The following is a 19,098-nucleotide window of genomic DNA, read 5'->3' as shown; positions in this document are numbered from 1 at the left end:
AACCATTAAACATGAAGGGTGACAATATGTTGGTAAGCTACATTGGAGTTGTAGTTATACAATATGTACTGATATCATTCAGCTCATGGAATGATAAGATGTTGGATAGCTTGAAGGATATCATTTGGAATGGTATAATAGTAAGTAACATACATTACCATACAACTTATTCATATATCTATAGATATATGTGTTTTTATATAACAGTGAGGTTATGATATGAATTTATTGTTTACTGAGTTTGATATGTATTTATGTGTTTACTGAGTTTGTACATTCCAAATATGCCAATATGCCTATAACGTAATGTGTTTTTATGTGTTTTCATGCAATTTTTTGTTATGTATTAACTTTATAGTTGTGATCTTTTTCAGACAACTTTTGATGTTGGTGAGGAACATCCTTAAATCTGTCGGCAAGAGTCATCGACAATTTAGAATTGATGTTGGGAAGTATGTTAGAGATTTTGATGGAAGCATCAACCTTAAACCACCAACCAAATATGCAAAAATCATTGATGAGGCCCATTGGAAGACTTTTGTCACTAGATGCACAAAAGATGAGTCTTTCCTAGTAAAGTCATCTTCTTTTATGTATAATTTATGCTTTTATATATATAACAATAGTACATACTAATATAAATGTTGTTTGTTTTTGTAGAAAATAAGTGAAGAAACCCGTAAGGGAGCATTTAAACCATTGTATCCATATCGAGCTTCTTGAGCAGGGTATAGAGGAATTGATGAAAAAAATTGTAGGTATGGTTTATTTGTAAGTATGCAAATAAGTGAATATTTTATCTAATTACATTATTGGTTATACTTTGGAAGCTTGAACAAAACAATACATCTTTAAATGTATCGGTAATAGACTTGAACATTCTATGGTTTGATGCTCGTAAGAACAAGGACAAAATCATTGACAATGAAAATGTTCTACAAGTGGCAAACCATATTGTAAGTGCATATCATTTAAAATTGATTTGCATACTTTATTTATCAATGCAATTAACCACATGTTTTTTCTTTATGTGTCAGGTTGCCCTAAAAGAAAACAATATTGTTGTATCGGAAGGAGAGATACAAACCCCAAATAGTCATGTGATACTTGATAAGATACTAGTACTGCTTGAGTACTTTGGTCGTATCTAGGGCACATGATTTGGGGTTAGCAAGCAAGACTATTTACCCCATCAAAAGCATGCAACCAAAGTCGACATGTTTCATATGCAGGGCATGTTGAATGCCCTTCTGAACTAGGTTAGTGTTTTAGAAAGTACCATTAAAGAGAAGGCCAGTGAAGGGCATCAACAATATGTCGGTCCTAGCATCAAAGACAATTGCATACTTGCTAGTCATAGCATTCCAGAGTTAAACTTAAATTGACTAGTTTTCATTTACTTGCTCTTTAGTTTAATTATAGTCATAAACTTATACGTTTTAACTAACATTTAGGATGTCAACACTTGCAACCTATTTCTGGATATCTCATCTAAGCACTTAGTGGGTATTGGTAGAGTGTACAACTTAATAGATGTTATATTGTATAATGCACGTATCCCCCAACGATGTGAAGGTTGGGATGATATTGCAGTCAATGGTGATGCATTGCTTCCAATTCCTATTGATGAGGATACCTTGACAGTGTGAGCAACCATAGGTACTTATGTGACTTCGCCAATAAACCTTGTAGTTGTATATCCTAAGATATGCTTTTAAATACATTAACTTATACACATTCTTATTATATTTATTAATTGATCTGTAATTGACATGTTGTCTTGAAAATTTCAGGTACATGAACACTCTAGACGCAATGAAAATGATACAAATGTCTCAATGACATGCCCTCATAGAGAAGATGTTCATGTACCGAAAAAGGCCAAAGTGGTGAGGTCAAAACATAGCAAACAAAGTAGTGAGCCACTTAGGTGTAAATGATCTGTGGGGGATGTAAGCTCTAAGAGGGTCAAGTTTTGTACTCTTCTGATGAAACATTTAAAAAGCAATGGTGTTGGTTTTGTACTTCTTATCTCAATTCCGAATGAAGTCTGTAGGTATAGTACCAAAGAATTCATCGGCATTCCTGAAGATAAATAAGTATATGAACATGATTGGATATGTTCATCTGATATATGTGTATATATGAGGTGATTTTTGTTTTCTTAACTTTTCACTTTTGCATTTAATCGTTGGTGTTATAATTTACTAACATTGGTGTTATATGTTAGGTACTTGTACGAAAATATTTTGAAAGATAAAAAGCAGGTGATGTTCTTGTCTCCATAAAGGACCTCTTTGTTGATGAGTACCCCCAATGTAAAAAAGAAGAAGGGAGGGGGGAAACTACAACATATAGTTGATATGCTTATCCAACATAGAGATGAGGATTTATTTCTTGCACCTTTTAGTATCAGGTGGGCATTACTTTTTAAACATAATTTAAATGTCTGTAGTATATGTTGTGCTTAACATTGTTAATCATATGCATATGTTTCGTAGGGTTCATTGTATTTTTAGCATCATAAATCAGATTGAAGAACAAATATATTGTTTCAATTCATTGAAACATGACAATCCGAACAAGTACCCCGCTATGAAGGAAATGTTCACTAGGTAAGTGGACTCAAGTATAATCTTATATCTCGCTATTAGTTGGACTACAACTAATTAAGTACTTTCTGTTTTTTAGGGGGATACAAATTTACAGAACTCATGTTCGTTCTAAATATACATCAAATCTCATCAAATGGACTCATGTAAAGGTTTTTCTAAAAATCTCAAACAATTATATATGTGTTGATGACAACCTCTTAGGTTGCCTTTGTTTTAGGATCGTTTTTAGATTGAAATTATGAGTGATTTAAAATATAATTCGGTTTTAATGTTGATTAAGATTTTAGGCCAATTTTAGGTTGGTTTATGTGTAGTAATTGAGTTAGGGTTGAGTGTGCAGGTTTTAGGGGTTAGGGTCTTGATTACATGAGTTAGGGCTTCTAATAATGTCTTTGATCTGCTTTATGAGCATAACTCCAAACTTTTAGGGATTTACTTCTTATATTTTTTGTCAATTCGTTTTTAGAAAATGGATCAAGATATATCTTGTTCAGAAAGTATTGATCGAAAATGAATGAGTGTCAATCAATTGACGAAGGAGTATGAAGATGAAGTGAAATCATAAATTTGGTTTGCAATTGAAAATTTTGATAATCCTAATAGAATTATATGCCCCTGTTTAAAATGTTGTTACTCCAACCATGTTAAAAGTTCATTTTGTGTGTCATTATATTGATCAGAGTTGCACATTTTGAAAAAGGCATGATGGGAAAAGAGATGGGGAGATCAAAGGTGTTTACACTAATAAGATCTTTACCAAAGATATCACCGCATATGCATATGAAGGCGATCGTTTCGAAGAAATGACAAATATTGTCGAAGAGGATCTTCGGGATTGTCTTGAGATGTTTGAGTGGTTGATCGGTGATGCTGATAAACCATCAAATGATGGTTGAATTGAATTCACAAGATTGGCAGCAATGTCAAAGTTATATAAGTTGAAATATGTTCATGGATGGAGTGATAAGAGTTTCATAGACTTACTTACACTTCTGAATGATATGTTGCCGAAGGATAATGTGCTCCCTTCTCGAACCTATGATGTTAAACAAATGTTATGCTCCATTTGCATGAACTACAAGAGGATACATGCTTGTGAAAATGGTGGCATCTTATTTTTGAACGATTATGTTTCGTTAAAGTTGTGTCCTAAATGTAATGTCTCGCGATATAAGAAGGAAGACTCAACTCCCAAAAAGCTATATGGTATTTTCCCATCAAGTCAAGATTTAAGCGCATGTTCAGCAATACAAAAGATGCAAATCATTTGACATGGCATGTTGATGAAAGGATTAAAGATGACAAGCTTCAACATCCTGCATATTCTCCTCAATGGTGAAAATTTGATCATGACTATCCCAGTTTTGGTCAAGAATCAAGAAAGCTTCACCTTGCATTATCAATTGATGAAATTAACCCACAATGTACTCAAAGTAGTTCCCCAAGTACATGGCCAGTGATGTTGGTGATATACAACCTACATCCTTGGCTATGCATGAAGCGCTTATATATGATGGTATTTATGTTAATTTCTAGACCTCAACAACCAGGAAATGACATAGACATATACTTGACTCCTTTAATTGAAGACTTGAAGAAAATGTGGGAGACAAGTAGAGGTATATGATGGGTATAGGGAATAAAGGTTCAATTTCAGGGCTTTGTTTTCGGTGCAAATATTCATTTTCCTGCATATGGTCATGATATAGTACAAAATGGCATTTTGCATGTCCTGTATGTGAAGACAATACACATTCGACGAGGTTGGAATGCTATAAGAAGAATGTATTCATTGGGCATCATACATTTTTGCATCTAGATCATCACTATCGGTGTTGGAGAAAAGCATTCAATGGGAACCATGAAGAAGGTCATGTTCATTTGTCGTTGACGAGTGACCAATTATTTCAAAAGTTAAAGGGTTTTAATAATAACTTTGGTAAAACTTTTGCATGAGAAATGGTCACAAATGGATGGAAGAAAATGTCAATCTTCTTTGAATTGCCATATTGGAGCTCATTATATGTAAGATATTTTCTCGATGTTATACATATTGAAAAAAATATATTTGAAAGTCTCTTTGGTACCTTACTCAATGTTCTTGATAAGACCAAAGATGGCTTGAAAGCAAGATTGGACTTGGTTAGTATGATCATCAAAATGAAATTTGGAATGATAAAGAAGGGAAAACATATATTTCTACCCCCAATAGCTTATACTTTGTCTAGGAAAGAGAAAATAGAATTTGGTAAGTTTCTTCGTGGTGTTAAAATTCCAAAGCGGTACTATTCAAAATTTCGGAGCCTCGTATTTGATGTGACCCAAGGGGGGTGACACAATTTTCATTGGTCAAGTCCATAAAATGCCTTATGCTAGACATGAGTCAAAACTCCGAACTTGGCCAAGAAGTTGACCAAGCCAACAATCTGACTGAGCCAACCAGAAGCAGGGCCATCTGGCCTAGACAGATGCAACAGGGCATTGGGCGTGGAACTTTTCTGACCAAGGCACTAGAGCCAAATCATGACTGAGGCACGTGGGCCATTTCTGACCAAGGCACAAGAGCCAAGCCAGACCAAGGCACTAGGCGCATGGAACATGGCGTTGGGCACAGGACCAGACCTAACCGAGACAGATGCACCAACTGGGCGTTGGGTGTGTCACATGGGCTAGCTGGGCGGTACAACTTGGCCCAACCATAATTTGGCCAATTTGGGTCAATAAACCAAGTGGGAGCCATGAGTAGTTTTTATTTAAATTAAGTTTCAAATAAGTGACATGTAATTCATGAGTTAAAATGACATTTAAAGTGTAACTCACATAATTGAATGAGGGGAGAAAGGTGACTAGTGTCTCATTTCAAAATCCAAGTTGTGGCACTCAAGCTTTACAAGATGGCTCGTGTGGATTTCACCGATGGTTGGCATCCAAGGTTGGCCAACATTAATGTTAGTTGTTGAAAGCATTGTATGGAAGAATAATGCCATGTCCTGGCAGTTGTACACTCACTATGCACATGATGGTCGTGGGAATTCTTACAAGAGCAAATCCTTTGTTGAAGCCAACATTTATGCTAGCCAAATAAGACTTGATGAATGAATTATTTCATGAATTAACTCATATAACTCATACTTAGAAATGGAATCAATATAGCGAGCAATCTAATGCTCATCAAGCCTAAAAAATGTGGCATCAATGTAAGCAAAGAATCCAAGGCTTCTTAACTTTCATTCAAGACAATGGAGCCGTGAGAACAAGACTCAAGTCACGTGGAGAATAAGCTTGAAGAAGAGTCCTATGGTACTCATAATTATTTGATTTTTTAATGTAATAATGTAGGCAAATAAGCATGTGCGGAATTTCTCTTAGTATCCTAGTCGAGAATAGCATGAACATAGCCATGTAGTCGTGTAAGTCCATAGTTCAAAGGTACCAAATGTTTGATAACCATGAATTAGGCCATTAATGTCTTTAACTTCTTTGTTTTCACGTGGAAGCATAGATGGCTTGCCTTATATATGTATGCATGTTTCTTATGGAATAAACAAGTTAAGATAAATTTTGTTTTGGAATTGGTTTCATTTAGTTGAGCAAAGGCTCCTAAAAACATTCTTGGTTGAACCAAGAAATATCAATCCTATCAAGGATCCTTCTTTGTGGCAATTATCATGTGGGTTATCAAACTACTCACTTGTTTCTAGCGCCATCACCTTCCTATCTTCCCCATTTCTTTTATCTAAACACACTTTAATTCTACTGCCCACATAAAATTAGCCTAGACAAAATTTGGCTCAGCCAAATGAAATTCTGACCCAGCCAGCCTTGGCTAGAATCAACCAATCTCAGTCAGACCCACACGGACTAGACCAGGAACACCCAGACACGGTCAGAACCAACCAGACTAGGCTAGGACTGCATCCTGACTCGACCAAACAACCCCAACACACAAATTGTCTTGGTCAAAGAGCAATTTGTCTCGACCAAGCATTTTCTTACAAGTTGTCTTGGCCAAAATAAAGCTAGCCTAGGCCATGGTTCAAGCAATCTCGGCCAAAGGTGATACACCATCCAAAAACGATCACGAAATGAGAACCACTCCAAAGGAGGTTCACAACAGGTGGTATCAAAGCCACTTCTTGTTTGGTGTCTAGATCACTTGTGGTCTAGATGGTATTGAGTCCTTCATGTGTCGTGTCTTTATTTTCTTTTCTTTTACAACCCAAAAACATAAAGTGTTAAACAAAATAGTCAAGTCCAAAAACCAAAAAGTGTCACAACCAAAAGTGTCAAGTCAAAAACCAAAGTGTCAATGTCCTGTATGTGAAGACAATACACATTCGACGAGGTTGGAATGCTATAAGAAGAATGTATTCATTGGGCATCATACATTTTTGCATCTAGATCATCACTATCGGTGTTGGAGAAAAGCATTCAATGGGAACCATGAAGAAGGTCATGTTCATTTGTCGTTGACGAGTGACCAATTATTTCAAAAGTTAAAGGGTTTTAATAATAACTTTGGTAAAACTTTTGCATGAGAAATGGTCACAAATGGATGGAAGAAAATGTCAATCTTCTTTGAATTGCCATATTGGAGCTCATTATATGTAAGATATTTTCTCGATGTTATACATATTGAAAAAAATATATTTGAAAGTCTCTTTGGTACCTTACTCAATGTTCTTGATAAGACCAAAGATGGCTTGAAAGCAAGATTGGACTTGGTTAGTATGATCATCAAAATGAAATTTGGAATGATAAAGAAGGGAAAACATATATTTCTACCCCCAATAGCTTATACTTTGTCTAGGAAAGAGAAAATAGAATTTGGTAAGTTTCTTCGTGGTGTTAAAATTCCAAAGCGGTACTATTCAAAATTTCGGAGCCTCGTATTTGATGTGACCCAAGGGGGGTGACACAATTTTCATTGGTCAAGTCCATAAAATGCCTTATGCTAGACATGAGTCAAAACTCCGAACTTGGCCAAGAAGTTGACCAAGCCAACAATCTGACTGAGCCAACCAGAAGCAGGGCCATCTGGCCTAGACAGATGCAACAGGGCATTGGGCGTGGAACTTTTCTGACCAAGGCACTAGAGCCAAATCATGACTGAGGCACGTGGGCCATTTCTGACCAAGGCACAAGAGCCAAGCCAGACCAAGGCACTAGGCGCATGGAACATGGCGTTGGGCACAGGACCAGACCTAACCGAGACAGATGCACCAACTGGGCGTTGGGTGTGTCACATGGGCTAGCTGGGCGGTACAACTTGGCCCAACCATAATTTGGCCAATTTGGGTCAATAAACCAAGTGGGAGCCATGAGTAGTTTTTATTTAAATTAAGTTTCAAATAAGTGACATGTAATTCATGAGTTAAAATGACATTTAAAGTGTAACTCACATAATTGAATGAGGGGAGAAAGGTGACTAGTGTCTCATTTCAAAATCCAAGTTGTGGCACTCAAGCTTTACAAGATGGCTCGTGTGGATTTCACCGATGGTTGGCATCCAAGGTTGGCCAACATTAATGTTAGTTGTTGAAAGCATTGTATGGAAGAATAATGCCATGTCCTGGCAGTTGTACACTCACTATGCACATGATGGTCGTGGGAATTCTTACAAGAGCAAATCCTTTGTTGAAGCCAACATTTATGCTAGCCAAATAAGACTTGATGAATGAATTATTTCATGAATTAACTCATATAACTCATACTTAGAAATGGAATCAATATAGCGAGCAATCTAATGCTCATCAAGCCTAAAAAATGTGGCATCAATGTAAGCAAAGAATCCAAGGCTTCTTAACTTTCATTCAAGACAATGGAGCCGTGAGAACAAGACTCAAGTCACGTGGAGAATAAGCTTGAAGAAGAGTCCTATGGTACTCATAATTATTTGATTTTTTAATGTAATAATGTAGGCAAATAAGCATGTGCGGAATTTCTCTTAGTATCCTAGTCGAGAATAGCATGAACATAGCCATGTAGTCGTGTAAGTCCATAGTTCAAAGGTACCAAATGTTTGATAACCATGAATTAGGCCATTAATGTCTTTAACTTCTTTGTTTTCACGTGGAAGCATAGATGGCTTGCCTTATATATGTATGCATGTTTCTTATGGAATAAACAAGTTAAGATAAATTTTGTTTTGGAATTGGTTTCATTTAGTTGAGCAAAGGCTCCTAAAAACATTCTTGGTTGAACCAAGAAATATCAATCCTATCAAGGATCCTTCTTTGTGGCAATTATCATGTGGGTTATCAAACTACTCACTTGTTTCTAGCGCCATCACCTTCCTATCTTCCCCATTTCTTTTATCTAAACACACTTTAATTCTACTGCCCACATAAAATTAGCCTAGACAAAATTTGGCTCAGCCAAATGAAATTCTGACCCAGCCAGCCTTGGCTAGAATCAACCAATCTCAGTCAGACCCACACGGACTAGACCAGGAACACCCAGACACGGTCAGAACCAACCAGACTAGGCTAGGACTGCATCCTGACTCGACCAAACAACCCCAACACACAAATTGTCTTGGTCAAAGAGCAATTTGTCTCGACCAAGCATTTTCTTACAAGTTGTCTTGGCCAAAATAAAGCTAGCCTAGGCCATGGTTCAAGCAATCTCGGCCAAAGGTGATACACCATCCAAAAACGATCACGAAATGAGAACCACTCCAAAGGAGGTTCACAACAGGTGGTATCAAAGCCACTTCTTGTTTGGTGTCTAGATCACTTGTGGTCTAGATGGTATTGAGTCCTTCATGTGTCGTGTCTTTATTTTCTTTTCTTTTACAACCCAAAAACATAAAGTGTTAAACAAAATAGTCAAGTCCAAAAACCAAAAAGTGTCACAACCAAAAGTGTCAAGTCAAAAACCAAAGTGTCACAACCAAAAGTGTCAAGTCAAAAACCAAAGTGTCAAACACGTGCAACCAAACAATTGTCCAAAACCAAAAAGTGTCAAACCAAAAATTGTCCAAAACAAAGTGTCAAAAAGATTCAAAACCAAAAAGTGTCAAAATGAGACAAAAGTCCAAAAACTTTGAGTCAAAAGTGTCCATTGCAAAATTGTCAAGCACATCCACATTGTATGCCATGTTGACAAACCAAGTCCAAGCCTTCCAAAACCAAATGGAACAAATGAGGCTAGAGTTGGACAGGAAACTTCCTAAGAGGGAAGCCAAAATAAAGGTTCCAACCTTTATTGGCAAAAATGACCCAAAAGCTTGCCTCAAATGGGAATTGAAGATGGAAAATATCTTTCATTGTAATTTTTACAACGAAGAGAAAAAGATTAAGGTGGATACTTCAGAGTTAAGGAATATGCCTTAAGCTGCTGGGATCAATCCCAAAAGGAGAGAAATAGATGTAGTGTTAAACCAATTGGTACTTCGTAAAAATTGAAGATGGTGATGAGAAGTAGATATGCTACAAAAGCCTATCAACACACCAATCACAACAAAGTGCAAAGCAAACCCAAGAACCATGTGCACATGTTGGAAACAAGCAAACTTGGCTAAAGCTAATACACCATCCAAGAACCATTTTCAAATAAGAACCACCCTAAAGGAGGTTCACATCAGTATCAATGAAAGACCTCAAGTTAAAAGGTCTAAAGGATCATGATTGTCATGTACTCATGAAACATTTCTTGCCTATTGACATACAATCCATTTTATCTAAAAAAGTGCGATGAACCCTAACTAAATTATGCTTCCTCTTTAAGACAATTTGTAGCAAAGTGGTTGACCAAGGGAAACTACATGCATTGCAAAGACAAATTATTTTGACTTTGTATGAGCTTGGGATGTATGTCCCACCTTCCTATATGAGATGGATGTACCATTTGAGCTTATATGAAGATGATACAAGGGTATGTGAAAACCTGATTAATACCAGAGGGTTGTATTGTTGAGCGATCTATTGTTGAAGAAGCTCTTAAATTTTGTATTGGATACCTTGCTAATGTTAATTTCATAGGCATTCCAAAGCATCATTGTGTGGAAAGAACATTTGGTGACATGATTACTAGGAAACAAATATTGCGTATATCAAGAATAGAATTAGAGCAAGCACACTTATATGTTGTATATAATGCCAATGAGGTTGAGACATATTGAAAGACATAAGGATATGCTTAGGATTTCTCACCCAAGTAAGGATGAAAATTGGATTTCTAGAGAGCATAATCAGTGTTTTATAAAATTGCTAAAAAATCACATGGTTGAGGAGTTCAATATTAATTCATATTCGGTTTCTGAAACATTGAAATGGTTAGTCAATTGTTCAAGTATTCATGTCTTATCTTATACTAGTTGTGAATACCCAATTTTGTCAGGTCCAAAATACATTTTTTCAAAAAAATTATAAACAAATAAAAAATGTTTTTGTTGGCTTAATGACCCAACACATAAAATCTCAATTTGAATTTCAAAAAGGGGTTTAATTAAATCCCTCACAAAAATTTTTCCAAAAAATAAAAATAAAATTTTGAAAAGAGGATAATCAATAACTTCATGATGACTTATATTCAATCCATTTTCATTTTTTATTTAAAGGAAATTCAAAAATGATTTTTAAGTGACTTAATGGTCACTTATTAGCTAGAATCAATTCCTTAAAAAATGTTTACTATGACAAAATTCATTAATTTGCATGTATGAGAAAATATATTTTATTATCCTACAAGGATGAAATTTTTTAAGGTTTTAATGAAAGTTGAACCCAAATATAGTTTTTTAGAGTCAAAAAAATTATTTTAGATTTCTCAAGAATTTTTTGCTCGTGTTCTAAGTAACACTTTTTTAAAGTATCCAAAAAAACAAAAACAAATATTTAAATGCAAATTAATAACTAATAAATTTCAAAACTTAAATTTTAAAGACCATAATAACAAAAAATATTTTTTGGTTGGATTATTTGAATGTGCAAATCTTGCATTGAAAGTTACTTAACAAATTGACTAGTCATTAAAAATATTGCACTAAAGAGTGATTGAATCACATTTTAATTGCTAGTTATGGCATTGATTCTCTAGAGTGTATAACAAATTGAGCCATGTGAAAAAATCAGCATTAAGTAGTTATGGAAATCAGATTTCTAATAGGAAATTAATAAGGAAATAAAATAAAATCTCAACATGGATTCTATCCTATGAATTAATGGGTAGTCTTGGCTATAAAAAGAGAAAACCACACCAGTTTTTCTTTCCTAACAAATCACAATCCATTAAAAAATCATTCATTCTAAAAAAAATCCTCCATCAATCCTCCATTCTAAAAAATCCTTCACCCATCATCTATTTCCAGAAATCCTCCATCCATAATCCCAAAAAACTCTCATACACAAAAAATTCATATCATCCATAACAATCCCAAAAACTCTCACACACAACCACCCATCAACTCACTCATCAATTTCTCATTCATCTTTTACTCAACCACAAATCCATAAGAATTTCATCCAGAAAGTCTTTCATCCATCATTTATTCTCAGTAATCCTCAACCATTATCTCAATAAAAAATACACTCATCAATCATTTTCTTCCCTAAACATCATCTTCCACGCACAATCATCAAAACACAACCATCTTCGACCAAAAAAAACAATAATCCAAGATCTCTCATACACAAAAATGAGAAAAAAGCACAAAGAAACTTAGGAGAAATTATAATTGCATTAGAATACATGGTAGAGAAGCTTCAATTACATGTCAAAGTCATGTCTCTGAATTTGTTTTTGCACACAAACTTCCTACATGCCTGCTCGGTATTGGTTAACCTTTTTTGCACCACTTTTCTTAAGAGTTGCAACATTCCATTGTTGTTGGAATCAGCATGAGAGGTATGTGATTTTCATTACTTTCTTTTATATTAGTTGTATTTTTGTTATCCATAATTGCATTAGTAATAATTGATTGTAACATATAACTATAACTACATCAAAAAAATAAATGTATAAATAATATACTCTTTGCATGCACACTGCAACATTTTTTAATAAATATTTAATTTTGAAGCAAATTAGGTAATTAATTAGTTTCTCATCATATATCAATTGAAAACTTATTCAAAAAATATATAAAACAAAGATCTATGAGTCAATAAAAAATAAGATTTCTTAACTAACTTTTAATATAAGACGTAGTATCGGACGTAAGGGTCATCCTTCGCTAATTTCAAAAAATGTTTAAAATAAAAAACAAAAATTAGAACTATTTAACCAATTTTTAATATGAGATGCGATATCGGACGTAAGGCAACGTAAGGGTTATGCTTCATTCATTTTAAAAAATAATAATTTAAACGTTACTTCTTTTAAGAAATAAAATCAACCCAACAAACAAACTTTTTTCTAACCAAAGAACTACGTAATCTTGATTCCCAAACGGGATATAGGACCAAGATCACTCTTGTCAGACATAAAAATAAAAAAAAGTTTTTTTTGGTAAAAATATAATAATAACACAATTAATAATTCATGCAATATAGTAGGGTACCGTTCAAACGGGAAACCAGGATGCTAATACCTTTCCTAGTTTGTAATCCCATTGCGATTGGGCCAAAAGATTTTTCTACATTTTTTACTGGAAAAAATATAGTGGCGACTCTAATAAGGTCGTGCAACCGAAAATTGGGGTGCAACACTGGTTACCTAATTAATGGGTCACATTTTGTACGAAAAAATAAGATGATCGTGAAATGGAAAATAGTCAAAGGATGCCATCATAACCAACCTACTAAGATTTGATGAAGACAAGGTTTTATATGGAAGCTTGAAGACTTGGACATCTCAACATACAACATACCGAATACTCAAGGTCAACGTCATAGAACTTAGGATTGCTTTTCATATTCTAGATTCCTAAAATGCTTGCCTAGTATTGAGTTTAGGTTAGGTAAACCCAAGATGGAAGTGTCTCACAAAATGTCTAAAATGAAAATCATATATGTTGAGGCAACACATCTACATACATATATATGCTAAGTAAGTTTCATGCATTTGCATTAAGCATACATGGGTTTATGCATAAAGGAATTAATCATTTCTAAAATCATGTTGCATGTTCAATCATCATATAGGGTGTTTATCATATAGTTAGGAAAAACCATTTTTAAACAATATTAATCGATTAACTCATTTGATAATCGATTAAGTCCTGGTGAAATCATTTAATCGATTAAGGAAAGGCGTAATTGATTCAATGGAGTTACAGTAGCTAACCTTCCAGGATTTCTGTTTATTAATCGATTAAGCAAGTTTTTAATCAATTAAGTCATAACTGAAACTTTGTTTTCAAGAAACACGTCATTTAATCGATTAATATCAGTTGGTCAGTTATGAACAAAATCTGTTATTTTGAAGCATAACAAATCAGTTTTAAAAAGAAGTTTTTCACACTTTCAATTAACAACGAAAAAAATAAGAAAAAGAAAGACTCAAGATTCATTGTGCTTAAGTTTTCGAAGCTATCTTGTTGATTCTTTCAGAAGTTTTTCTTGCATACATTCTCAAGAGAGAAAAGAGAGAAAGTCTTTTCCATTGTGCTAAAAAATTTCATTCAGTTGAAAGACCTTGCATGATTTCCACATCTAGTTTTTAGGGTTGTTTGTGAGATTTTATGTCAAGGGTTATAGAGTTGAATTCAGAGTCTATATTCGCACAATCTTGTGTGCAAAGTAACTCGGAAAGTTTTCTATATTTTGAGGATAATTCTCGTGGTATGTGGTATCATCACAAGTTGAGAATCAGTTGTCTTCACAAGGCAGAGAGTCTTGATTTGAGCGATAATTTCGGCTGGGGCCAAATTGCGCGAATGGTGTGGTATCCCAGTAGGCGTAGATAGAGGTCAAACCGAGCTTGGTGGCTCAACGGTTTCAAGAAATAATTTTTTGCTAGGATTATTGGAAGTGTGATTGTAATTGAATAACATTTCTGATAGTGACAAAAAATCTCCCAAATCAACCAGGAGGCCTGGATGTAATTTGCAAGTGGACCCGCAAACGTACCAGGATAAAATCCTTGAGCATATTTTCTCTTTCCCTATTTCTTTACCTTTCTGTCTTTACTAGCTTTCTGAGTTTATTTGTATTCTATTATTAATTTTTAATTGATGTTAATATGTTGATAATCACGAATCAATATTAGGATAGTAAAGATCAAGATTCATCATTATTTTCAAAGCAAGAAAAGTCTAACCATTTTGATAATCGATTAACTGCAACAACTTTGTATTCTGCGCAAATATCAGAAAAGCGGGATTAGTGATCCGCTACACTTATTCAACCCCCTAGGTGTATTCTGCGCAAAGTAACATGAAAAATAGTGGTGTGACTATTGTTTCTCAAAACTATATATATGTCAAGTGCTAGAGATAGAAACCCACTATATGAAAATAAGTCATACTTTGAGATCAATGAATGAACATGGGAATTGGATTACACAATGTCTCGGTTGTCGGTTTTTGGTTGTATTGTAAGATCAAGATGGCAAACTAAGAGGCGGTGAATTAGTTTTCTGCACAATGTAGGATTTTTCGCAACTTTGAATAGTGAGAGTATAATGTAGCTGAAATTAAGTTGCAGAAAATAAAAGTATCACATATAATTCCGCTCTCTAGAGGGAGTGTTATTATAAGTATAACATATAACAATACTCCCTAGATCCTGCAATGTTATATGTATCATACATATAACAGCGCTCACTAGAGGGAGCGTTGTTGTATTTATCACATACAACATCGTTCACGTATGTGCTATTAAATCTTACCCGACATTCTACTGCACTTACATAGACAATGCCCAAAAGCAATGTTGAATCCCAAAAATGAGCTTTGTTGAATAGTAGCTGAGGGGTAGTGATTAGTAGAGATGCAGGTTAAGACATGGACATTAGCTTGGATGCAAGGGTGTGGCATAAGCATTGGTTGGCCTTAACACAAGGTGTATGTTGTGAGTGTGCTCCTTATTGTGGAGTATGATGGTTCTTTTGCACTTGGTTGTTGGAGTACACTATGGTGGTAATAGCTCATACTTTCCAAGGAAGCTCCATGGTTTAATTAGCTAAGTATTTGGATGAGTGAAATAATTTCTAAGTGTTAAATGTGAATTGAAGTATGTCTTAAGGTTTTGGTTCAATACTTGGTGCCTCACTAGTCGTAGTTGAGTCTGAAATCAATAATTTTCAACAATCGTCCCTTTTTTATTTATTTACTTTTTTACAAAATTTGAAGGTATTTTAAGTGACTTAACAATCACTTATCAATGTTTTAACGGGGACATTATTAATAAGGGGAGCACATGTCAAATTATCCTTGATTTTTGTTTTTTCTAATTAAATAAAAAATGTAGAGAAAATATTTATTTCAACTTCTATAGAAATAAATAATTATTTTGACCATGTGTACATAATATAATATATTTTAGGGTTTTATAGAGTTGATATGATATTTATACCCAAAACGAATTTTTTCTCGGTTACTTTTACTTTTTATAAGGTCAAATAATTATTTACTTAGTTATGAATATTACAATAACTTTTTGGATTTTATAAAAATTATTAGGTTACCTTTATTAAGAAAAATCATTTTTTTAAATGTCATAGGACCCATTTATAATAAATTCAAATTTTCGAGTCCACACATGAAAATCATTAGTTGTTGGTTTAATTACTAGATTTTTTGGAATTTTAAAAGAGGGAATATTTCCATAATTATCTCATTAATGAGAGATTTTATTTTGTTTTAAAACATGTTCCAATTACCACTAAAAATAAGGGATTGGTCAAATGGAAAGGCCATCTCAAAATAGCAAAAAAAGACCACCCGAGTTTCAATGCAATTATATATGTATCAAAGTTGTTGCTCCTAGGGACTTGTGTGTGCTCAGTGTGCAACAAATTATTATGCGGAACGGCAGTGCCGACTCTGTCTCACATACGAAAACTCCTCATAGGTAGATTAATCCAAGGATTTAGAGGTTGTTTCACACACATCCATTCCTGATTGGAGCGTCGAATTAGTCTCCCCCAACCAATCTTGCTGGACATGCGTCGCCCACCTAAGTCCGCAACAAACTCATAACTGACACAAATAATCGTTGATTGTCGCCTTTGCCCAAGTCAACATACCTGAAAGATGTGGAAAGAGTTTTTCTTGCTTGCTTTAATGAGGCAAGTTTCTGATTTTTTTATTTATTTAATGACAGGTCGATTCTTTGCTCGTCATCTCGGCTTTGTTGGAATTCCAATGTCGGTTTAATTGTTTCAAGAATGTTCCTTTAATCAAAAACTTAGTTTTATTGAATTATTAACAATTTCATATCATCTCGGCTTTGTTGAAATAAATTCCAACGTCGGCATAATGGTATGAATTTAGCAATTTTACACAAATGATAATGAGTGATATTTATTTTTGTTTTCCTTTATTAACCAAATTACTTCCTTATGGAAGGTTGGTAATAAATAAAGCAATAAATAAATGTTAGTTGCAGCATTTAAATGACAGAAAATAAATGTTAGTTGCGGAAAATAATTGACAGAAAGTAAAAGTTAGTAGTTAGATCACTCATTATAACTGTGTATTTTTCCTTTTCACAAAAATACAATTTATGAATTAAATTGCACTTTGATTCAAGGTTTCTTTCTTTGTCAACAAATAAAATTTATAAGTTAACACTTTACTATTTTACATTTGCATCTCTTTCAAGATTCAATTGTAGTATAGTATAGGGTTATGTCGAACTACAAGGAATTGCCTAATAGAAATGTACTCATACTTTGTATCTTTTATCAAAAGTAATAAAGTAACAATTAAAGTTGTTTTTATAATTTTATGAACTAAGAAACGTGAAAAAGTAAAGAACTAATTATTTACAAATTCAAGAAGGAAAAATTGATTTGAAAGATGGAATTATGTCTTGACTCAAATGATTTTGAAAAAATTACAAGTTATGTGATATACTTTCGGTTAGTTCCACACACCATTTCTAAATCCTTCATCTAGTGTCCTAGAATGATAAGATGATTTTAAAACCTTATGTAATACACTAAACAATAGTTAAGTGACACTCGTCGGAGTAGGTTATCACACCCTACTTCAGGCTCCATTAACATCATTTAGCCTTGAATATAAGTTGCTTAAAATGGAAGCTTGATGTAGCAAGTGAACTAAGGTGTAGGTTCAACTTTTTAGTTCACTTGTCAACAATTTAAGAAGAAGCACTTTGGATCTTTAAATCAAGTTTTAGGAGATCAAGCTAAAACTGCATTAAGAACTTCATAAAGAATCAATATTTAACCCAAAGTAATAACTTGAATGTATTGAAATCAAAACAAGATACAAATGAAGAAAAGAAATAATCTTACACCATAATCCAAGTCAATATGTAGGAGCATGAGTCGTCTATCCAAGGATGAGATGCTTTTGATTCCAAATGAGGTTACAAAATCATGGTTTTGCACCTCATTTGCCTACTCCATTCCCTTTGAATTTCTATGAACTAAAAGCCTAAGAATAGCCTAAAAACACTCTCAAATGAGATAGAACCGAAAATGAAAGAAAGGAGAAGAGATTACAAAGAATATACAACTATGTGTAATGTGTTTTAAGTGAAGAAATGAAGGTACCTTTTATAGGTATTCTGGACCGCCAAGCTTCAATTCATGGCCGCCTGGCTCACTGGTCCAAGCTGGTGGGTCAGCAGCTTGCCCCATCTTGGGCAGCTAGCTTGGACAGCCTATTGTGGGCTAGGTTACATGCATGGTGACACCTTCTACATGCTTGTTCAGAATATATGTCATGCATGAGGTCATGTGCTTGGCCTTCAAGTAAAGGATAGGAAAGTTGCTTGATGAGTTGGTCAAGCTTTCTTCATGGCAAGGTTTCTGACCTGCCTGGGCGCCCAGCTTGAGCTTGACCCATGCCTAGTTTCTTGGTGAAGGAACCAACCTTTCTTCATGGATGGGTTTGGTCTTGGCTGCTTAGCTTAGGTAGATACACGCTTGGCTGTTTGGTTTCTTCATGGTGAAGAACCAACCTTTCTTCATGGTGAAGAAACCAACCTTTCTTCATGCCGAAGCAACTTTTGGCCATGATTTCTTCAAGTCTAAGTCATCTTTTTGGTGACAAGCTTAAGCACACAACATGTTGTAATTAGCTTGTTTGTTTTGAACTTTTTCCTTTGGACTTTTGGCTTTTGATTTGGCATGCATTCTTGGCTTTCTTCTAATTTAATTAAATTCCTACAAAATTTAAGGGAAACTTGGACAAGAGGTGATCAAAAAATTATATTGTCCAATAATGCAAAATTTATCTAAAAAGTGTTGAATTAAGTTGGTTTTCATATTTTTGCATAGGATAAGTGTCATAAAAATATATATGAAAATTAGGTATTTTTGGCACTTATCAACTCCCCCAAACTTAAGACTTTGTTTGTCCCCAAACAAAGGTAAAATAACAACTACTTGGCTTTGGAAGAAT

The 19,098-nt window shown here is 34.3% G+C and overlaps 1 long non-coding RNA gene across 1 annotated transcript; it reads left to right on the top strand.

The window, feature by feature from the left end:
• Positions 1-675: 675 nt before the first annotated feature.
• Positions 676-2,746, top strand: LOC109338163. Its single transcript, XR_002106525.1, has 5 exons — positions 676-758; positions 1,038-1,659; positions 1,794-2,416; positions 2,502-2,615; positions 2,692-2,746. It is a non-coding gene; the product is annotated as an uncharacterized LOC109338163 (long non-coding RNA).
• Positions 2,747-19,098: the final 16,352 nt, after the last annotated feature.

This window comes from Lupinus angustifolius, unplaced genomic scaffold (genome assembly GCF_001865875.1).
Source record: "Lupinus angustifolius cultivar Tanjil unplaced genomic scaffold, LupAngTanjil_v1.0 Scaffold_18_122, whole genome shotgun sequence".
Lineage (NCBI taxonomy): Eukaryota > Viridiplantae > Streptophyta > Magnoliopsida > Fabales > Fabaceae > Lupinus > Lupinus angustifolius.
This window is presented reverse-complemented; position numbering and strand designations above follow the sequence as displayed.